Genomic DNA, 24,983 nt, shown 5'->3' with positions numbered 1-24,983 from the left:
AATTGAACTTGTTTATTACATCAAATGCCATTTGCAACTTATCTATGTAAGTAGTATGACAAGTATTCATAGGAAACCCTTGTACTATGTCTCAGTATTGGTGGGGGGATTGTTTTATTTCATTTTTCTTTTATTTGGGTACAAATAATGCTCATTAATTTCACATAAATAGCTTATTTATTTTACTTGGTTTAAGACACTGACTCTTAGTATAACACTAGTCTTATTTCTATTGCTACCAAAAACAAATGACTAATAGCCAGAGTTTCGTTCCTCTTGTCCTTCTGCCAAATTCTTGACATAATTTGGCTAAATGTCATTTTCTCTGACACCTGTTCTGGTCGCCTTCTCATTTTTTCCATTTACGTCTGATTTCCTCGTCACCTTCTCTCTCCTTTTCACTCATTCCTCAATTGATTTGGTTTCCTAGCACCAGTCAAGAATGCATTATACTTGATTTTAAAAGTCCCCTAAAATTATTTATCTGTAGATTTTGATGTACATTCCAGAAGGTTGAATGCCCGAGTCATATACATGTAGTCCAATAGAATTAACAGCTGTAAAACCTATTAGAGTTAGTACCTTACTATTTCTTGGCATTGGCAGAGTAGTACTTGGTCAGGAATAATCTGATTTGATAGAAGTCAAAAGCGTGGAAAGAGAACCAAACACAGGATAATCACTGGAGAGAGTGCATCGAGTATTAAGAGCCATGGAAACCAGAGCGTCAAGATTAAGGTTCTGACTACTACCCAGGCAATCAGTTCAGCACGCACAGCAGGGGAAGGGTGGACACCTGTGCAGAAGTTTGCTGGTGCACTGGACCACAATGGCTACTGCAATTCCAACAGGTCCCTTATATCAACCACTTAGTGCGATCACTAAGCCGTGAGTGTAGAAACTGTTCACAGCTGGATGTTGCCCAAATACTCATTTTCCATAATGTAAACAATTTGTTTAAAACTACCATAATTCATGAGACGCATAAACATATATACTCTTACTCCTTTACAGCCCAGAAAAATACAAACACACATTCATACAGCTTCTGGTTGAAATTAAGACATATATGTATATATGTCTTAATTTCCCCATATATATATACATATGGGGGAAATCAAGCAAATTTATGCTACCAATATAACAACAGCAAAAAGAGGCATTAACCTTTGAGTAAGTTGTAGTGAAGGCTGTGCATGTTCGTTTTCTACAACATGACATACTTTAGCAAAAATCTGGATCCTGCATTAGAGTTGGTCTTGGCATAGAAGTATAAATTTTGTAATCCCACCTTAAGCCTTGGGTGTTCTGTATGCCTAATTGAAGGAAGGAACTTTGGCATATTTTTTAACTTAGTCCACTTGAATGTGTTTGCTGCTACTCAACCATTAGTCTACTAAGTATTCAATTTCAGACAGGAATTTTATTAATGTCTCCTTATTAACACCTCTGACAACTTCATAAATAACAATTATAACTTGAAAAATTTCCACTTTAGACCATAAGAAATAACTAGCTGTTGGAAATTGAAAACAAGTTTCACTGTTTTAACTAACAGAAGCTTTTCAGTACACAGAAATAGCATGCCTCAAATCTAAGACAAATTTTGAAATGAGCATTTATTCTTTATCTGAATGGTATTTTCCTTAAGTGTCATTTTTCAGTGGCCCAAATAGAATTAGCTCATTCTCTGAACTGTTTATCTATAAAGTTTTCCATACTTGTGTCTGTAAAATTAACTCAGTTTTGCTTAGAACAATGAAAACATGGTCTAATTTACCATGCCAAAAGTTACTGCAAAGATTACAAAAAACATACTGCAGAAAGATGACTTAGGGTTAGTTTCTCATGTAATGAAGAGAAGAAGACCAAAGACAGTTTCTATTTGGCAGGCTAGAAGTAGGGACATATTTAACAAGAACAGTTAAACAGGAGAAGTAAGTTAGAACCAGGAAGGTAAGTTCTATACCTCTAAAAGCTGTTTATCCAGATGAGTTAGATGCATTTAATAATTACATTTCTGAAAAACAATTACAACATTTATTAAGATACATTAAGTTTGTTATTATTTTATATCCTTATCTGAGACTTCCCATTTTAATAACTGTTAAGATGGTGTGTCTCTATAAATTCAGAGAAATTATAATTATAATAATAAATGCATTCTAGGTGAGCAATGTGCCCTCCTTTCTCATACAGTATGGATCTGGATACAAAGTCCTTTGCAACAGCCTGGCTGGGAATCGACGAAAAGGGTCATAGGGCAGAGGAGTGAGATGAGCATACTAGCCTCTCCAGGATGCCTGTAACCCATCTTCCTTCTCTCCCAAGAAAACAGCTGCTGAGCTGTAGCATATGCATGCCGGGGCCCAGGGATTCTCAGAGTCACAGAAGATATAAAAATTAAACCTCGTAACTTAGGTTAGGAATGAGGAATGAAGGACATTTTACTTATCTTACTTTTCAGGAGAAGATAATGAAAAATCTCTGCATTCTGAACTTTTTAAAATTAATTCTACTGCCCCATGAAATTATCAGAGGACACTACCTTCTTTGCAAGCTTTTCCAATTCATATCACATTTTCTTTCCCATTTTTCTGTAATTTATGAGAACAAGTATGGTGTCAGCACACTCATGCATGCATGCATTCTTGGATTTATTTGATGATTTATTCAGAATAATTTAGTTGTGACCACTGTGCCCCAAGCAGAGTGATTGATCTCAGCAATCCAGTGGTGAAAAATGTCCCTTTTCCACTCAATTGATAGAATAAGAAAGATAATTATATAACTAACTAGATGATAATAGACATGAGAGTGAAGCATTCTAGGAATGGAGCGATGATGGCAATTAAATCAGCATGGCAGAGGGCTTCTTCAGACTTGCTGTTGCTTCCAGTTAGGTTTGGTTTCATCAGAGTGAATAGGCAACCTACAGAACGGGAGACAATTTTGCAATCGACCCATCTGGCAAAGGGCTAACATCCAGAATCTACAAAGAACTTAAACAAATTTACAAGAGAAAAACAAACGACCCCATAAAAAGTGGGCAAAGGATATGAACATACACTTCTCAAAAGAAGACATTTATGCAGCCAACAGACATATGAAAAAATGTTCATCGTCACTGGCCATCAGAGAAATGCAAGTCAAAACCACAATGAGATACCATCTCATGCCAGTTAGAATGGCGATCATTAAAAAGTCAGGAAACAACAAGTGCTGGAGAGGATGTGGCAAAATGCGAATGCTTTTACATTGTTGGTGGGAGTGTAAATCAGTTTAACTATTGTGGAAGACGGTCTGGCGATTCCTCAAGGATCTAGAACTGGAAATACCATTTGACCTGGCGATCCCATTACTGGGTATATACCCAAAGGATTATAAATCATGCCACTATAAAGAGACATGCACATGTATGTTTATTGCAGCACTATTCACAATAAGCAAAGACTTGGAACCAACCCCAATGGCCATCAACGATTAAGAAAATGTGGCACATATACACCATGGAATACTACACAGCTGTAAAAAAGTATGAGTTCATGTCCTTTGCAGGGACATGGATGAAACTGGAAACTGTCATTCTCAGCAAACTGTCATAAGGACAAAGAACCAAACACTGCATGTTCTCACTCACAGGTGGGAACTGAACAATGAGAACACTTGGACACAGGGCAGGGAACATGACACACTGGGGCCTATCGGGGGTGGGGGTTGGGGGAGGGATAGCATTAGGAGAAATGCCTCATGTAAATGACGAGTTAATGGGTGCAGCAAACCAAAATGGCACATGTATACCTATGTAACAAATTTGCACGTTGTTCACATGTACCCTAGAACTTAAAGTATAATAATAATAAAAAAAGAATACAAACAGAAAACTATTAAACTCATTTATGCCTAGTTTCCATTATTGGAATGCTAAGCTTGTGGGAGTTATTTATGTCCTACTGCTCAAAGTCATCGTCAAAATTGCATACATACATACAAAAATTGCAACCTCTGGCATAAATGGGTTAATCAAGGAAAGGAGTTGCAGCAAGCTAAACTGTGAAAATACTTAAATTGGTTACAAAGAAAGAAGTGAGAAAGAAGCAGAAACTGCGAGTAAAGAAAACATAAATATAAGGCACATAGTAAGGAGTTAAAAAATGAATTGATACAGGAAGAAGCAGATTCAAGAGCAAGACTGAATATTCCAATCTCCCCAGGACTGATTTCCATCCTGTTCCAGTTGCTGTGAAGTTTATCTGAATAATTTGTGAGAACTGTAATCCTACAAGATCTATTTTCCCACACTGGAAGAATGTGTTTTATACACTAGGTTTACTTGAATAAGGCCCTTGTTAATAAGAAAGTTCACATAAAATGTTTGTCTTATCTGAAAACATTTCTCTTCTTGTACTTCAGACTGTGCTGTTTGATGTGCCCCTTAATGCACATCAAAGAGCACCAATGTAATTGGAAATACTAAACATACAGAACGAGCAATGCCTAGTAGGCACCATTATTTCCTCTGGGAGTGCTCAATGGAGATGATGATACCTAGTAAACAGGGACAGATACAGAGGAAACAGAAATGCCCACTGCATTAATCTGTTCTCACACTACTATAAAGACATACATGAGACTGGGTCATTTATAAAGGAAAGAAATTTATTTGATTCACAGTTTCACATGGCTGGGGAGGCCTCAGGAAACTTACAATCATGACAGAAGGCAAGAAAGAAGCAAAGAACGTCTTACATGGTGCCAGGGAAGAGAGAGTGAAGGAGGAAAGGGAAAAGAGACCCCTATGAAACCATCAGATCTCGTGAGAACTCACTCACTGTCCAGAGAACAGCACAGGGGAAATGGCCTTCACGATTCAGTCACCTCCCACCAGGTCCCACCTCGACATGTGGGAATTATGGGGATTAGAGTTTGAGATAAGATTTAGGTGAGGACACAGAGCCAAACCATATCACTCATGAATGCTAACTGGCCAGAAATGTAAGTGCATTTCAACTATCTTGGGACATCAAAAACTAATTTGGGCAATTGAAAGAAAGGTGAATATACCTATAAATCATTTAAATCCATGGCACTTAAAGCACTAATTCTTTCATTTAATAAATAATTATTGTTATTGCAAATATAGAACCTTCTTTTTTTGTGACTTTAGTAAAAAAAATCCTGAACTAGAATTTGATTAGTACAGTTCATCTTTTGAGTCAAACACTATGACAAAGACTTGATTCAGATGTCTGCCTTTGATTTAATAAGCTGTTTCAGAGTGGAGGTTGGGATACTCATCCAGTACATGGATGTTTAATGCAATCAAAAACAAAAACTGGGAATTATCTGTGGCTGGCTTAGAACATCATATAGACAGGTGAGGAGAAACACACTCACTATTAATTACTTAGTTTGATCAGTACAATATTAGGGTTAGATAATGATGCAGTGGGACAAAAAGAAGGCTTTTCAGAAAACATAGTTCAGTAAGGATCTGGGCTGTGGATACAGATCATGGAGTCCTTCAGCTTATGAACAGCAAGTGAAAAACGTAATATTATTTGAAATCATTGAGGAAGACTGAATTGAGAAGAAGAAAGGGACTAGAGAAAAAACACTAGAACCACCATTATCCTGTCTTTTTTCATGTGAAAATTGAAAATTCATCCAGAACAATAAACTCTATTAGTTCCACTGGGGGAAAGAGAAAGAAACATGATGAAAATTGTCATTTTAAAATAGAAAAAGAGGAAAGGCACATAAACGAGTGGTCACAGAGCAAAGAGAAAAGCCAGAAAGGGACTAGTAAAAAAGAAATTCCTTAAAGAAAAAGCCAAAAGTATCAAAAGCCCAAGACAAGACAAATTTGGTTATTTGAAAAAGATGTTGAAAATGGCTTCATAAAAGTTGTGTTAATGTTTTTAAAACAAGATTTAATGGGAATGGTGCAATGAGAATCCTGAAAATGCAGTAATTTGAGTAATACGTGGAAGACACACGAATATATTGTTAGTGTAGACAACCCTTGGGAAATATTTGGTTGTAAAGGGTTAGAAGTTAGAAAGGATGAGGGAGATGTAGGGTCATAACAGATTTTTTGTGAGTGGTTTTTGTTTTGGTTTGAAAATGGAAAAATGTGATTTTAAAAAATGTATAAGGGATGATTATATTAGAAAGAAAGTTTCCAAGAAAGATGAGCTAGATGCATAAAGACATAAATTATAAAGAAAGAACTACCAAGAAGGGAAGAAAAAGTAAGACCTGGAACACAGTTAGGGAGCCGGTCTTAGGTGGGAGGAGGTGCACATTTTCTATCCCTGTTGTTACAGGAAAGAAGCGTCATGTGAATATAGGTATAGCTGAGTATTTTAATAAAAATAATATGAGAAAATTTCTTTTCTTTGGTGAAACTGATAGTATTTTCCAAAGATGGCCATGATAATATATCCCATAGCATATGCTGTTCTTTGAAAGAGTTGTTGACTTTTCTCTATTGAGACACAGGGTCCTGTTCCTTTTCCTTGAACTACATGGACTTGTGAGAACAGCAGAAGTGATACCATGATGTAAGAGGCTAGGTCATAAAAGGCAACACAACAGCTGTCTCCCTCTCCCTCTCTCTCTCTCTCTCTCTCAACATATGCATATTTTGAGACCTAAGCTTCTGTGTAAAATTAAAGCATAATTGAAGCTCAGTGCTGGAGTGTCCACGGCAGGTACTGGGAAGAGAGAGATTCCTGGGGAGCCACAAGCCAGCTCTCAGATAGTCAAGTCTTTTCAGACCAGGCACCAGATAGGTGTGCAAACCTTCAGATAATTCTGTTCACTGGCCTTCAATCAACATCACTTTAGATAGAGTGGAGTAAAAATGAGCCGTCACCATCAAATCTTGCCCTGACTACATATTCATGAGCAAAATAAATATTGTTATTCTAAGCCACTAAATTTTGGGGGTGGTTTATCATGCAGCCTTACTTACTGTAACATTTGGTGAGAAGGAGGTAAAATGATCCTTGACAGGATAAGATAATATTCTTATTAGTTTCTCTGGGAAGCAGATGCTGAAGCTAGTACAAAAAGTTCACTGGAGTGTAACACCTGGAAAAGAAAAAGAAAGGGAGAAAGATTGGAAAGGACAGTCAGCAAGACAACAGCAGGTGCACAGACATCACAAAGTGTGATAGACCAGGAGGGAGCTCTGATTCAGAGGGAAAATATGCATGAGGTAGAAATAGCTAAAATCTTATATTCTCACCTTGCTCAGATGCTGACTGAAGGCTGCCCTGAGATGAGTATGGCCTTGACTGGAAAGCTGAGAAAAACCTTAAAGAAGCAAACAGCTGCCCATGCTCCTCAAAGTGGGACAAAAATACTTTTTGGGGAGGGGAATATAAGTAGTGAACATACATGGATTTCACACTCCTTTTTTGGGGGTATTTTATCCACTTCTCCATAGAATTTGGGGAGCAATTCCTCCAGGGCCATGATGAGCCTTTCTTCCTGCTAGAAGAATGGGGCTTGAAAGAGGGGGGTATTCCCTTTGTTTTTAGGGACACAACTATTGCTCATTGATTTCTTCTCTAGTATTCATTCTAAACTTCCTTTGCTCAGAGATATCAACCCTGTTAATCCAGGTGGTTTACCTGATGGTGGGACCCAATCCCTCATTCCTAAAAAGTCTGAGTCTGACTATTCAATAGGGTTTCCTGAGTTTCATACATGTTTTTATTCATCTACACTGTCTAATAGCAACCAAACCTTCTCCTACTGACCATGGTCAATTGCCACTGACAAGATCATGACTCCTCTTCTTGCCCGCTGGCACCTACACACGAGGTGCCAATGTTCTCAGGTAACATCTGTAGGTATACTTCAATGAAAATTTTGCTCTATTACTCAGAGACAGTGTCACCTCCTGAACTTTGAAGACAGTATCTCCAACACTACAGAGCTCACAGCTAAAGTGACAAAGACTCTCTGTAGACACATAGAAGTGATTGTACGTAGGGCCACTTTTGCTTCTATTCCTTGGTTCTCAGACCCAGCTACTCTTCTTAGTGGAATATACCTGCAAAAAAATTACTTTGATCTAATGCATGTTGGAGAATGGTGTCCCCATCATGGGATATTGCCTCTGACTGAATGTTTCAGTTGTACCTTCAGCAGGTCATTCCATTCTCTATGATGGTGTACAGGTGATGTAACCAGTGTATCTCATGCCTAGAGTTGTTCGGTGTATAAATAGCAAACGAAAACATGGTATGTTGTATGTGATGTCATGACTATGGATCATGCATTCTACAATCTTCTAAACAGTGACCGAGGTCCTGTGGACTGAAAAGGGGAGCCCATACCCAGAACAGATGTCTATTCCTATGAGAACAAATTTCTGTTTATTCGGATCTAGAGATGAAGGAACCTAATGGAGTTGATTTGTTACCCAGTGGCCCAGATCTCCCCATGCAATAGTGTGTTGGTCTCTGCTGCTGGTACATTGGATGTAAAGAAGCAGTAGTAGTTAGATCAGTCTTGGAACGTGGGAGCCCATGCTGTTGACCCCATGCATAACTCTTATCTCTACCACTGTGGCCACTTTGTATATGTGCCCCTTATGCCAGCACTGTGGTGGCTGTGAACAAAGGCTGATTAACATCAACTGGATAAGTCACTTTGTCTACTTGGTTATTTGTTGCCACTTTCATGCCACCTGCCTTCTCATGGGTCTTAACATGGAACACAATATTTTTCACATTTCTGCTCAATTCATATCTTCTTTCACATGCCTTTCCCTCACATAATTTTGCCTTATATCTTCCAGTGTTTTCCTTTTTGGCACCTAATCAGACAAACCAGACCACTGGCAATTCTTATGACTAAATATATGCCATAACCTGGGGTCTCTTTTCATTCTCTATGATGAGCAAGTACACTGCCCTCAACATTGTTCACTGAGAATTTTTTTCCTTGCTACTGTTTTTCAAGTTCACCCATAAATGAACCTGAAATGCATTTGCCATCCATTTTCTGAGATTACATGACACCAACTCAGCCTTTCCACAATGTGAGGCTGGATTTCTCTCCTCCTTCAGTTGGTTTAGGAAACATCCCACATGATGACAGGTATGAGTTTGAGGTAAGGTACTGGTCAAACCAAATGGGAGAAGTGGAGTTCTATGCTGTCGTCTCATGGATTTGTGTATGTCCTCTGGGCCCACTTAATTCTAGATGTTTCATTTCTATCTTGCAAATAAACTGCTGTTATGCCTACCATCTTCGTTACCTGCAGGGCCAGAGAAGACTGCAGTGCCAGGATTGCTCAGGATAAGCAATCCCGATGCCTGGTCACTTGGTATCCATGGTTGAGTGTCCAGTCTTTAGCAAGTTTCAGTAGCATACATTTTTCCGAAAAGGCGTGTACTTTGCTGCTGTAGGTTGCTTAGCCTTGCTCCAGAAAACTAGTGTCTACATTGAGGTTCTCCTCTTCAGACTTGCCACAAACTCCAGACTGCATTTTTGTTCAACATTTTCACATTCATTACCACAGAGTCTGCAGATCGTACAGCCCATGCAGCAGGTCCTAAAGCCCCCCTGTTTTTTCTCAGGACCCTGCTTAGGACAATCATACTTTGAATTTTACCTGGCTTATCATCTAAATCAGCATTTTTAGATGTTGACTTAATTGCTTCTAGAACCCTAGACGTAATACAAAGTCTTTTCTTCTATGTAGAAGTAGATTAAAAATACAACAATCAATCTTTACCTTTAATGTCAATGTCTTTGCATGTCCCTGACCTTGAGATCTAGAAAATCTTTGCTTTCCAGCCTCTAGAAAACATGATTTTTAGCAAGGCTTCCATCATACGTGCCAAGTCATACACATCTTACCTGATTGGCATTATGTAATCAATACTTGATGTTATGCAATGGTGTTCATGTAGTCCAGATCTTTTCAGACTATAAAAGGAGTTAACATAGTGTTAAGGCATTATATTAAGCATGGATTGTTTTGTGTTCCATACAAATGAGACATTTTTCAGATCCTCTTTCTTGATTAGGATGGAAAGTAACTCATTTGTCAAATCAAGGGCTACTTGGTTTAGCTCTAGTCATTCCACTGTCACTCTCCAGCGTCCACCGGTTTGTTCAGGAGCCAGAGAGGAAAATTAAATGAAGATATGGTAGACATCATCATCCATGCATTTTTTAGATCTTTAACATGAGCTTATATTCACCATTTTCCCCAGGATGTGATGTCATTTTTAATTTACCATCTTGACCAGGAGAGGAGGGAGAGCGTTCCGTGTTTTCTTGGGGCCTCACTTAGAATTAGAAAGGAGAAATTAATAACATATTAATATATAATTTTTCACAGAAAATTAGTATCTAAAGTGTAAGCAAAAAAGGAGCTGAACAATTGATTTGATTCAGAGATGGCACTTTCCTCAAGATCGAGTTCTAGAGAGAAACTAAAGGCTGTTTCAAGTGAGGGATAATAAAATATTTGATATATATGGGAAGAAATAAAGACAGGGAAGTGGCTAGATATTTCATAAGAATGTAGAATCCTCAAGAGGCTGAAATTTTTAAGATGTTTAAGGGTTAATATGGTCATAATTGAAAGGCTTGGAAGGAAAACTTTTTTTTGGTCGGAGGGTGGAAAAATTACATTTAATCTGGGGCATTTTCAGCCTAAATAACTTGATGTGAACACACAAGGCATCCCAGAACACCACCGTGAGGAGTGGAGTCCGGGAATTCTTTATAGGTAAGGTGGCTTGGTGTCTGTGTTGAGGGGGAAGAGATGCAGAAAGAGGGAGGAAATTTCAGCTGTGGGTTTAGGGGGCATGAATGTGCTTTTGCATGTGGAGTGACAGGGACATGGTATTTTTGGGAGTGTGAAGAGACATGTATTTTCCATGTACACAGAACACCGCATAGGAAACCACTGACTTCTGGCAGAATCTGCACATCTCAGAGTAAGGCTCTATTTGACTGCACTTCAGGGACATGGTCGTTGAGAGTAGAAATATTGAAGAAACCAAACTGCATTTGTCAAACTAAGAAAGATGGCTTTATATTATTACTGTTTCTCTCAAATGAAATAGTATTTCTAGAATGTTTTCATAGAGCTTTGTATCCTATAATGGCTACCAATTTATAACCTAGCAGTTATTCTATGAATAAGTGTCTAGTAGATATATTCACACTTAATAGCAGTACTAGCAAAATTTCATGACATGTCCAAATGAGAAAGGACAAAAAGGTCCTATTTATTATATTAAGAGTATAATGTTTTCACTCTGTCATGCAATGCATATTTTAAAAAATGAATATGGGACTATAACTAAAATTTAAGAACCTCTTTATTTAGAAGCAAAATAATGTTTAAAAATATACTCATTGTCATTCACTATGGGCTCATCATTAAGGTAATAACAAAACAAGTCTTTTCAGACAAGCATTAAATAATCTATTTCATAATGACCACTTTTTTCCATTTGACAAATTCTGCCCATTCAAAATATAAATACTTAGTATAGAGTGGACATATTCTACTAACCCTACATCTTATTTGTTGCTGAAAAGGTGATCGGAATGAACTAATTCAAGCAGTAAACAGTGTCCTAAAAAATGTGCTGTTGTCCAAAAATGTGAACATTTTCAGGAAATTTGAAATGTAAGATCCATCAGACTCTAAGTTGAGTGAACATCATGTTTTAAAATGTGCAGCTGACAGAAATAATATGAAGAGATTTAGTGACCAATAGAGCAAAATTTGACTTGAATTTGAATTAATCTCAGAAACATTTAAGGTTAGGAAATGAAAGATTTGAACTGCTCCAGGCTACATGCAGAAGAAAAAAATAAAAAGAGATGGCTAATAATGTATATTCTAATTAAAAATGCATTCTTCTCATTTTGCCCCTGCTCCGTTGAAGTTGTGGCAAATTTCCAACGGGCAAATACTGGTATATTTCAGCCAATTCTGTCAATGGATGGAATTCGTTTAGGAATGGGCATATCACCCAACTCTGGTCAGCGGGCTATGAGGGAATTCTCCTGGAATCTTCTGAAGAAGATCCTACACAGTTAATGAAGTGAACAAGAAGGAAGACAGATCTTTCTTCTTGTAATGCCCGAACTGTGAGGCCAGCTTTACTACCTGATAAAGAGACCTGCTTTAAAAACCTCTTTCTAATTGCTAAGGACTTTGCCAACATGTGAGAAGGATACTGAGGGAAGATCTCATGTTCTTGATGCTGCCGTGGAGGCTGAATTAGCCAACTCTGGAATCGCCTCTGTCCAGGTTTCTTGTTATATAAGGTAATAAAGCTCACAATAAAAGTAAGACTATTCCACTCAGATTTTCTGTATTTGAAGCCAAAAGCTTGTACATGGTTACTGAATTAGTGCAGTTTGAATTATGATGGAATTTAGGAACTGACAACCTTCAGTCTGAAACTGAAAGAACTGGCAAAACACCCAAGAAAAAATTATGTGGAGCTGAGAGGAAGATACGTGCATAACGAAGAATTAGCAAGAAAGTAAATAACCTTGATTTCTCACTTTGCCATATAAGCATTTTGGCACTTACTAGATGGTTTATGGAAATGCTTATTTAGCACAGATGTTATCTTTTTCCTTCCTTTACAACCTGAGAGCATACTATGTAAAATAATCATATTGCAATTTCAGAAGCAATTTTAACACATTGTTTCCTCAGTAGCATATGGGTGTGTATGAATAAATCTTTAAAATAATATTGTATCACGTAAAGCAATTATTCCTTTTAAAATGTATATACTTTGAGTTGATTGTTTTCTTAAATTATAATTTATAAGAAAATTCATTTTGAATAATTTTAGCTGGGACCATTCCTAGTTATATTATGGACATAAAGAGACAATCTTAAGTTTAGAATAAATATCTAGCATTTTTGGTAAGACAAAAATGTAGGACTAGAACATAATCAAAGAGACAGAATTTCCACATCAGAATAGAACTGCAAAAAATAGCTTTTTTTTTTCTACACACCTTTCCTTTACTACCTAACACTGTTTTGTCTACTCACGCACAAATCTTGACGTTTCACAAGATTCCTAGCCCTTCCTTCTTTAAACCCAGAGTCTTCCTGGGTTATCTCATCCACCCTCCCAATTTCAGCAATCTCTTATGTCTTTTTGTTTTTTTCTTTTAGAGACAGGGTCTCTATATGTTCCCCAGGCTGGAGTGCAGTAGGTGTGATCATGGCTCACTGCAGCCTCAAATTCCTGGACTCAAGTGACCCTCTCACCTCAGCCTTCTAATTAGTTGAAATTACAATTGCACACCACTGCACCTGGCTATTTTTTTTTTAAATGAGGTCTCAGTATATTGCCCAAGCTGGTCTCAAACACCTGTCCCCAAGTGATCCTCCTGCCTTCTGAACCCTTATCTAGCCCAGATATCTCTCTAAAAACTATTTTCAGCTATATTCAGATAGATTCTTCCCAGAAACAGAACCAGTAGAGTATAGGGGTGTGTGTGTGTGTGTGTGTTAGTGTGTGCATATGCATCTCACTAATGTTAATGTTAGATATTCCTTTTAAGTTGTAATGCATACTACACTCTGAATTACCTCAGATCTCCTTCTGTCTTTCTTCCTTCTGGTCCTCATACACATTGGCCTACTGCAAAGCTGTCTCAGCACATCCCTCTCACATGACATATGTCAAACATTGCACATCAACACTAAGAAGAGTTATAATGTCCTTCAAGAAGCCATTCCTGACCCTCCATCTTCTCAAAAATCTGAGGAAAAATCCAACTTATGTGTTCCTAGAATATTTCACTTCCAGCCCTTGCAACTGTTATTTGTAAATTTTGATTATCTTTCTTTGTCCCTTAAGCAGCTTATTAAATGTCTGCCATATACTCTATACTTTTTTTTTTTTTTTTTGAGACGGAGTCTTGCTCTGTCCCCCAGGCTGGAGTGCAGTGACACGATCTGGGCTCACTGCAAGCTCCACCTCCTGGGTTCACACCATTCTCCTGCCTCAGCCTCCCGAGTAGCTGGGACTACAGGCGCCCGCCACCTCGCCCGGCTAATTTTTTTGTATTTTCAGTAGAGACGGGGTTTCACCGTGTTAGCCAGGATGGTCTCGATCTCCTGACCTCGTGATCCGCCCGTCTTGGCCTCCCAAAGTGCTGGGATTACAGGCGTGAGCCACCGCGCCCGGCCCATATACTCTATACTTAATGAATGAGTCCAGGCAATTTTAATGATGTATGATTTTGGACTTTGGGATATTTGACTGCTATCCGAGACTGTTTTTATAGCAGATATTGAGTAATTTCTGTTTCCTAGGAGCCAAATTAGACATTAAAGTGACAAAGGTAGTGGTTATTTTCTTTCTTTCTTTTTTTTTTTTTTGTATTATACTTTAAGTTCTAGGTTATTTTCTCCTTGTATATGTGACTGACAGAAATTGTTCTATGGAAATTTACTCTGAATTTTAGCATATGTGCTAAAGTGCATGTTAGTCACATTTAGTTAGTATGTTAGTGACATTTATGTAATGATTTTATATTTTAATTTCTTTCCACACACACCAAGCCTTGTAAATAAAGCTGGGGAAATATTTATTATTATTTGTGTTTAATTGGTAAAGAAATAAAGATTCAGAGGGTTAAAGCATTGCACACAAAGCTTCATGACTAGTAAATAGTAAACCCAGGCCTTATAACCACATGCTTTCAGTTACGTCACACTCAGGACTGATAAATCCAATTCAATGATCTATAATCCACTCTTTAGTTTGCAGACACTTTTTAAAAATGCACTGTTCTTTGTGTTTATAGAGAGAAGAAACCACTGAGTCATCCTCAAATAAGCTCCCCAAGGATACTAGATGCCTCAGTGAAAAAATACATGTGGTCTTAGAGAATGGTGCGACTTAACTCATCAGTCAATACCAGACCTTAGATTTTGGCCTTACAGGGACTCAAAAACTTGTGACCAGGCTATGACTAGGTTTATTAATCCCAAATCATTTACAGAATTGTATGACCAGCATGATTCTCTACATGATTTGAATGTCACATTGGATTTAGTCTATCCAACACATTAGCTACTTTTCAGCCTCTGTAGTAGGGCTCACATGGAGAAGCACTGGAACAAGTTTTTAATCTTTTCTTTAGAAACTGATCTGCAGAACCTTCAGGAGATTGATCTCAAGAGACGCATCTGCCTTCTCGATGGGATTGTCCGCCTCTCATGTTGAAAGGATCGCATTTCAGGAGCCAGCAGGTCGTTTCATCTCATCCTCTAGTATCATCTTACAGGCTCCTAAGCCACCTGAAAGTCACACACGCCAACAATGGCTTACTTTGGAATTGTCAAATGGTGGACACTTAGTCACAGTTTGAAATGAAAATACACCTGGCATGTGCCACCTTAGAAGGTTTAATTTTTTTCAGGGGTTACAGAAAAAAAAAAAATGTGATAAGACATGGTCAACCAATGTGTATTTGAAGTTCACATTTTAATGTACTTTAATTTTTGATGAAGACTACTGAGAGTAAGGAGCAGTGAGGAATGAAATAACAAGGTAGAGGCAGAGGAAAGAAAAGACGGCAACAGAATGAGAGGAACTGAAAAGAAAACAGCCTTCATGCATTTAGGATAGGATTAGCTGAAGTACAGCAGGAGGAGGCTGAGGCAGTGACAAGGGAAAATGTCTCCGACAGGCCAGCCACTGCCATGTCCTCAGGCGAGAGGACAGAGAGACCCACATTCCACTCTACCTGTCAATATCTAAAGGGGATACGTGAGACCAGCACACTACAAAGTCAATTACGGTTTGCCCCCCTCCCTTGACAAATACATTCTTATGACAACGAAACTGAAAAAAAATAAATAAATAAAGCCAACACATCTGAATTTTACTATATTTGCTCATATCTGGGTGTTCTGTTGATAATCTAGCAGTGTTTGGATGAGAAGGAAAATAGAGATGTGGATATAAAAATTATTAAATGCTTACTCAATATGATTTATTTTGTGCTTCTACAGGAATATTACTAATTCTATTATTATTAATATTTTTATTTAATTTGATAAGAATAATTGACAATTAAATGAAATGCAAAAAGTGCACAAAACAATCATATATTTTCATAAAAATAAAACATAAATATAAATAATAAAAAAGGTAAAATAAGTATATTTTTCAAACTTTTTATCTTTAAATATTCAAAATTATGTGTGAGCATAAATATTTTAAATCAATGAATATAAACATTTAATTAAAGCTACATTTATTATTATTTTAGAAATTTTGTTCTATTTTAGTTAATAATTCTAAAAATTAGAAATGTATTATTCTAGTATTTAATGGTTTATTTGGTTGTCAAAATTGTCAAAGTCAGGAATTGGTAGCAACTTAATTATAATATTTATACAAACTTAATAAAACCACAAATTGTTCATCCCTGCATAGCAGTGTTGTGAATAATGACCTAACTCCTGAGTTCCTATAAATTCACAACTTGGAAGAAGAAGAAAAGTAAGAAAATGGCTGTACTAGGAACAGATTAATATCTATTAGCTGAGATAAAGGATTTACCAAGTAATGAATTTGTCTTGTCCTTGCATAAGTTGCTCAAACCCTCCTCAGGCTCCAAAGCATTGGCCATCTCTCACATTAGCTGCAGCAGCACTCACAACTCTCTGTGTGATCCCCGTGAGGCTGCCTTCCTTCAAAGACAGAGTTAAGACCCATGGGGACAAGTGCTATTACCCTAGGGCTTGAACAGGTTTATAGGTAGCACTTGAATGCTGTACCTTGGTGATATTGATACGAAGGGGGTACTCAGGTTTTGGTAATATGCATGACTCTCCTAAAACCCCTTTTCTCAACCTTGAATGTGTCCCAAATCACTTGGAATCTGACAAAATGCAGATTGTGCTTCTGTCGATTTAGAGAAGGCTGGAGGAGATTCTACATTTTGAACTAACCTTCAGGTGATGTTGAAGCTGCTGGTCCCAGCACTTCACTTTGAAGGGCAGGGATGTAATGTTGAAGGCAAGGGCTTTTCTGACATAAACTGTGCACAATGGGAAAGTTTATTTCCGTTTTTTGCATTGAGTCTTTTCCAATTCAATAGACTTAATTATCAAACATACTCAACATAATGTATCGCGCCACTGCACTCCAGCCTGGGCAACAGCGTGAGACTCCGTCTCAAAAAAAAAACAAAAAAAAAAACAACAAAAAAAAAGAAAAAACAAGTAAGTAAGCATTTATATCGCTTCTTCTAAGTAAGTTATGCTAAATCTTCACAAAATGCTAAGGTAGATACAGTGCTATTATTTCCCCTGATTTTCTACTGAAACACTATGTTGCAGAGAATGTTTTCTACTTAAACATCGTATTAAGAATTTTGCCCAAAGTCACCCTACCAACTGAATCCAGAGATCTGACTCTAGAACTCAGGCTTTTAAACACTGTACCATGCGTCTTTCCCAATGTGAAAAGAAATGATATGTTTCTCTTGAGAATCAGTGCTTCCTAGTACAGAAACCATTGCAGTGAGTAAAAGTAACAATTGTTTCCATATGTGCAATAATATTTTCCACCTTCTAATCCAATTTTTTACACCAGCTACCAGGAATATTTGGGTTGGAAGTGTTTTCATTCTCAAAATTTTTTATTTATTTTCCCCATGAACAATATCTGGATTACAGTTCCATGGCCGAGTAAACAGCCTTACAAAAACTTGAATTATTCCTTAAAAAAGAAAAAAAAATACTAATCTTTGTGTAGTTGACTATGAGCTTATGTTGTGATGGTTTATTTGAATGTAATTGGAGAAATAGATTGCCATGACATAAATTTTTTCAAAAAAAATATTTTGAACCTGTATGTAACTATAATGTTCTAAAGTAAAAGAAAATTTATATGTATATTTTACATATATATTATGTGACTTTAACCACTTAAATTTACTTTAGGTTTTATTTGTATTTTCTTTTGCTTTTGTGTTTTACTTAATTGTATCTACAATGCTCACCAAGACCAATAATTTTATTAAACTACAGCAACAAAAAATAAATATTTAACTGGAGGCCTTACGTACGTGCCCATATATGTACCCAACAAGTAGATTATTAGGTAAGTGAAACCTCATAATGATGGATTCATTGTCTTCTTTAGAGTTAGAGCACATCACATGAATTGAAACAAGCTCACCTATGTAGGTTATTTTCATAGTTTTAATTTTAGAGAACACAAGATTTTACTAATAAGGTATAATCATACTAGGTCTAGTCACAGCAAACAGATTTTTTACCATTTTAAGTCTCAACCTGGATGATCTTTATGCATTTAGTAAAAACTCAGGGTTGTCTGAGTTGTCAGTGAACAGTAAAATTTATGTCCATTGAACTTTTTTTAATTTAACATTTTAAATATTTAGAGCAAAGGTTAAACAAACTACTCCCCTTGCCTCAAATTGACCCACTGCGTTTTCTTGTAAAGAAAGTTTTATTGAAACACAACCAGGTTTTTTTTTATATATCATCTATGACTGTTTTCATGTGAGAATGGCAGAAATAAGTTGATGTTATAGTAGTTGCACAGCTCCTAAGGACAAAACTATTTATTGTCTAGTTCTTAAAAGAAAAATGATTGCCAATTTCAAATAATTCATTTTTCAATTATTGTGTAATTTTCCAAATGTTTCATAGCTCCTTTGAAGACACACACACAGAGACATACACATACACTTAGCATCAGTAAGAAAATTACATATTATTCTCAAGTATGAATAACATACAAGCAAATTCCACATACAATTAAAACTTATAACATAATACTCATTTATTTAACAGACATTTATTGAGTGTGTCATGTGTACAAGATAGCACTTAATAGAGGAAGAAAGGAAAAAAGAAAGAAAAGAAGGAAGGAAGATTAATTTGTAAATTATTTTATATTTTAATGGTCTGCAAACCAACATATGTATGCCTCGGAAGACAAACACCATAATCAGAAATTGCAGCTGAGGTCTGGCTCATGATGAGTCCTTGGCTCTGAAAAATGAAGGAGAGTGAGTGTGTCTGGACCGTGGAGGATGAGCAGCAGAGCACATGAGGAATGCAGAGGAAGGGAGCAGGAACCAGGGACACTGTAGCAGCCAGGGTCAGTATTTCAGTGGTTGCCAGAATAACTGGTCCCTTCTATGCTTGCCAGGTTGCCCAGAGAAAAACTCAGGAAATTCTGACTCAGGTAAAGTAGCATCAACAACAGAAGACTCTGCAAAGTGGACCACCTCAGTCAAGGCGGAAGTAAAGGCTCAGGAAACAGCCCACCAGAGAGGCGGATGCCAAACCAAAGACACATGGCTTACCCAACAGATGGGTGCTGACCCCTATTCAGAATCACGTGCACACTTTTTTACCTAGCCAGTTGTTTCTGAGGACCAGGCAACTTTTGAACTCCTATGTCTGTGAGGATGTATACGTTACAATTTTTTTCACTGAAAAAAAAAAAAAAAAAAAAAAACCATGATAGCCACTGAAGCATATCAAGTAAGGAAGTGACATCATCCAATGTGCACTTTTTTAAAAAGAAAGAATCCTAAGACTGAAAGGAGAATAAATTGGGTGAGTGCAAGGTGCCTGTGACAAAAGACCGTTAGGAGTTATTAAACCAAACCTGTTAACAATGAGAGAAAGTTGTAAAAAGAACGGTGCAACCATTGAAGGTCAGTGTAGAACAGGAAACTTCTATAGTTCTTCCAAGACAAAAAATGGGACAAAATGTGTGAAGAGAACTTGAACCTCTATAGTGAGTGTTGATATTCTAAAGTAACATTATCCTTCTTCTGGTATTTGAGGGTCACTAGACACTACATATAGGAGACAGATTTCTCCTATTCAGATAAAAGCAAAACAGGATAGATTTCAAAATCCACCTGCATCCAACAAACGGTGAGGCCCTCTTTATATTGTGTACACCTGTGCCTGTGTGCACTCATTCTCCTGAGAAATGGGAACACAGCTAAGGTTCCAAGTGGTTGGATGTAATCTTTTCATGTAAAATCTGCCTCTCCTTACTGTTATTGAATAGTAAGTTAAATAGCAGAAAACAACTTTCAATGTGCAATACTGTAACTATTGGAATCAGTCTGTTTCAGCTACTTTAACAGTAAGTGTTATAAAATTTACACATAATTTGATGAAAACTGACTAAAAATGGGCTATTTAGAGATGGTTGCCAATCAGTTCTGTGTAAGTTCATTCTAAAATTATCATCCTGTTTTACCTCCCTGTCATAAATATTTTTCCAAATACTACTCTGCTCTATTGAGCCAGGTGTTATGTATGTGATATGCTATATGCCACATATATAATATTTTATATGTTAGACATTGTATATTTTATGTATTATATATGCAAAATGTATACACAAAATGTAGAAATACATATTTGTTTCCATTTTCATGTAAATTCCAAATTTATGCTCTCTTCTTTAATGAGACACTGGGGAAGAGCATGACTAATAGTTGAGCATACTTAAAAAGATGAGAGTTCATGTTCAGAATGATTTTTAAAATTGAGCATTATGAAAGAAACATTCAATTTAACACCTGGTTAATTCTCAACAATAATTAACATTAATCAATTAAATAATTAACAACGTATCTGTGATATCTATGGAATTGATAAGCAAATGAATAACTGTTAGACTTTTGAAACAAATGGCATTTGTATGAAGTTGCGATAAAACTCTAAACTCAATTCAAATGTAAAAAGTAACCTCTAAAAAAATTGAGAAAGTAATTATTTTCTGGACAGTAAGTCTAGGCATGACATAATAAAGTAAAAAATCTGGCATATTTGAAGCCAAAGCATTAAAAGCTTATTTGTGGGGGAAAAATAATGTTATTATAATTTTACTGTATTTAAAAGTAATGAAATGTCTTTGTTCTATCAAGAACTTAGCGGTGGGGAACAAAGTTCACATGAGAGAATACAGGTCTGTTCTGTAACTGAGGACAAGACCTCAAACTTGGAGGAACTTAATGTAAGCTCTTTCATTGCCCACGGTTACCTCTGGGTAAAAGGAGGGGCACATCCTGACAGGTTTCTTCCAATAAAAGGCAATTAGAGACTGATGAGGTACAGACTGCATTCATTAGCCTTAAGAAGATAAATTGCAGGGACTGAAAATATGGATATGATTCTTGAATCTTAAAACAACTAGATAGTATTCCATTCACATCAGCCTTCAAAATTCCTAAACAAAAGTCCAAATTAATTCACCATTTTTATAGGTGCCTGAAGTAACTGAGCTGAATTCAGTCAGATGGCTGTGGGCAACATCTAGGTACAGACGCAGGCTCCAAATACAACCCTACATCTCTATATACTTCAGATGGTCTATTATGGGGACAAAATCTGAAAGTCTGAACTCTGTCTGTAGAATTTTATTTTTTGCATATACAACTGCCTCATCAAAATATTCTCTTGTATGCAAAATAAGCATTTCAAATATAGAACAAAAATAATAGAACCATGAATAGATTCCTCTCTTTATCTCATAACCTGCATCAAATACGTTGCAATTTTAGTTAGTTGTACCTTCAAACAGAACCTTATTCTAACCACTTTTTTCATCTTTCCGGCTCAAACATTGGTCAAAGCTATCAACACTTGTGACCTGTATTATTGCAAAATCCTAACTTTTCTGTTCCTGCCTCCAGCCTAATGAAGTTTACTATTCGTCCAGGAAGCAGAGAGATTCTTATAGCATAAATTAGATTTATTTCTCCCTTGCTTACAACCTACCAGTGAGTTCCAAATATAAGTAAAATAAAATTAAAATCACCTACTGACACTCATAAGGTCCTATATGTAATGAAAGCAGGTAGTAAAATTTTGTATATTGGTTATAAATGAAAGCAATCCATTCATGAAGGATTCTTCTAATTACAACTCATAGATATCAGTCTTGAGGTAGGTAACTGAGATACTTTGATTGATTTGTTTATTTCAGATTATTAAAATCTGACAAGGGAGGCAGGCAGTGGGAACCAGAGAATCAAGACTTTATTATGATCAAGACTTCCTGTGATCAAGACTTTCCTAGACTCTCATTGATGTTTATTGATTTTCTTGTCCTTCTTAGATATGTTTTTTTTCTTTTGAAAAATATTGATTAAAGTTACGCACTGTTGTTAAATTAATGCATAATACCAAAGGGCTTAGGGTGAAATACGGCAAATTTTTTGCCATTCTCTATCCTGTCTTGCTCCCCAGAGGTAACAATTTTAAGAACTATATTAGTTTCTTTAGGTACTCACTTGTGTGTTTATAAATAGTAACTTATTTTATTGATCCTGGAATACTCACTGTTATGATTTTGGTTCAAGACAGTATTCCACAATTTTTTTTTATGTTAGCTTGTGGAAAAAAAGAGAAAAATGTAAAATGATGAGACCCCAGAAATACACAATGCTGACAGCCCAGAAATGTGTGATTCTAGTATAACTATTTATTTATCAAATTAATATTTATTAAAATCCAATTATGCATAAGCTATATCTTAGCATTTTATATACAAGTGGATATAATCAGAATTTTAAAAATCAGGATTATTCTTCACTAAGAATATACATGAATATCAAATAGAGATTATATCATTTAAAATATAATGCCAAAATATAACAACATGGTAACAAGGCAATCACTAATAAAAATCAACTTTGTTATCACAGAAATAGAAAAGCAAAGTTCTTATTATTTTAAATTCCAGTTTCTAAACTATAACGGTGATATGAGTCTATTTTCAATTATAAAAATATGTAGCAATCACAACAGAATGAGTAAGGGTATCTTGCAATTCTTTTCTTTTGAAAAATATTGATTAAAATTATGAACTATTCTTAAAAAGAATACATAGTATCAGAAAAGCACCAAAGTGCTTTTTTATTATTAAGAAGTAATATGTAATCTTTACTAAAAAGTATACAATTAAGAAAGAGAATAACTAAAAATCTGCTGGAATGGAGAAGTCTTTTTAACAATGCAATTAAGAAAACGTGAAGAATATTATTTTTCTATATTAACTAGTATTACCATATTTAAAGAAAATGAAAAAATCAACCACTTTTTATAGACTATTTACTCTTCCTAGGTATTATAAGTAAAATGATGCATTTAAATTAATTGTAGAAATTGTTAAGAGTGACAATAACTTCATGCAGAATATATTTTACTCACTTATGGTCTTTCATCCCTTAAATACTAAACATTTTGCACATATTATCTCATTGATCCTAGTTTTTAAATTAAATTTTAATAAGCCTTAATCTCTCATAAAATACATTCTCTATAGTTATTGCGTACTTAATACATAGATTTTATTTCTTGTTCGTAGCAGTTGTTCAGATATCCTTTGCATTACCTGAAGAAAACAACGTAGAATAAAATAGCAAACTGGGAAAAAACAAATCATACACAGCATGTGCTAGGAGTTGACCATGTAAGACTAGCCTGAACAGTTGGGAGCAGTCATTTGATATCAGATTGTTTTAAAAAGTCTTAGTGGCATAGCGCTGATTTGCTTTAGAATTTTGGAGTGGATAAATTAATATGACATTGTGTCTTTTGTATTTTCTGGCATAGAATTTTATCATATTCATATATTACCAAATCTAGAAAAGTAAAATATTCTTTACAGTTTTTCTTTTCCATCACCGAGAGGAAATTCCTTGCAAAATCTCATTGCTTTTATTCTAAACACAATAGATTTTCATTATTCATGGCTGTTATGTTTAATAAAGTTGCCATGAACCCTGAATTAGCAAATACAGAACCATTGTCCCTAGAGGAAATACAAGGTTAGGTTCCTGTGAGTCTCTGGTAACAACGTCTTCACCAACCAATCAATAAATATCTTTGTTTTATGTATGTTTCTGTTTAAATACCTCTTTTTAAATGTGTATTATTGAGTCGTTAATATGTAACTCATGCCCAGCAGCATTAGAACTCATGCCTGAATGAAGCTCATTTTGTGTGTCTTTTCTCCAGAAAGCTCACTGCAGCCTTCTTGTGCTTAAGGACGCTAGACAACCCTTCTGCACTATGCTTTGGGCCATTTTAAGCACCAAAATCACTAACAAAAAGCACACAAATTTGACAAATGTGGTGTTAAATAGACCACAAAAATGGCATTTACTTATGTTACGAGTGCTGAAGCAAGAAGGCAGAGTCCCCCACTTCAGTCTCTGTGGGAAATTTTTATTCCCTGGTGACTGAAATTTTTTGCTGCCCTGTGCACATCTGAGAATGATTATGAAAGCATTGTGAGTACGAATTTTGGTGTTACAAATAAAGTTTATCAAATAGGCAAATTTGCAAACAGAGAATTGCAGAAATGAGGGTCAATTACAACTCTTGAATCTATTTCTCTCCATTTTTTCCCAAGTAGCATAGTTTGCATTAGCTTAGTAACTACTGACTCATCCACTGCTCCCAAAGTGACTCTTTAAAACATAGATATAGTCCTGCGACCCTTTGTTTAAATCAAATCAGTGGCTTTCTACTTCTTCTTGTTTTGGGGGGGAGTACAAAGATTTTTTTATTATTATTATTATTATTATTATACTTTAAGTTCTAGGGTACATGTGCACAATGTGCAGGTTTGTTACATATGTATACATGTGCCACGTTGGTGTGCTGCACCCATTAACTCGTCATTTATATTAGGTAGATCTCCTAATGCTATTCCTGCCCCTCCCCCCACCCCATGACAGGCCCTGGTGTGTGATGTTCCCCTTCCTGTGTCCAAGTGTTCTCCTTGTTCAGTTCCCACCTACGAGTGAGAACATGCAGTGTTTGGTTTTCTGTTCTTGCGATAGTTTGCTGAGAATGATGGTTTCCAGCTTCATCCATGTCCCTACAAAGGACATGAACTCCTCCTTTTTTATGGCTG

Source organism: Macaca fascicularis, chromosome 17 (genome assembly GCF_037993035.2).
Source record: "Macaca fascicularis isolate 582-1 chromosome 17, T2T-MFA8v1.1".
NCBI lineage: Eukaryota > Metazoa > Chordata > Mammalia > Primates > Cercopithecidae > Macaca > Macaca fascicularis.
This window is presented reverse-complemented; position numbering follows the sequence as displayed.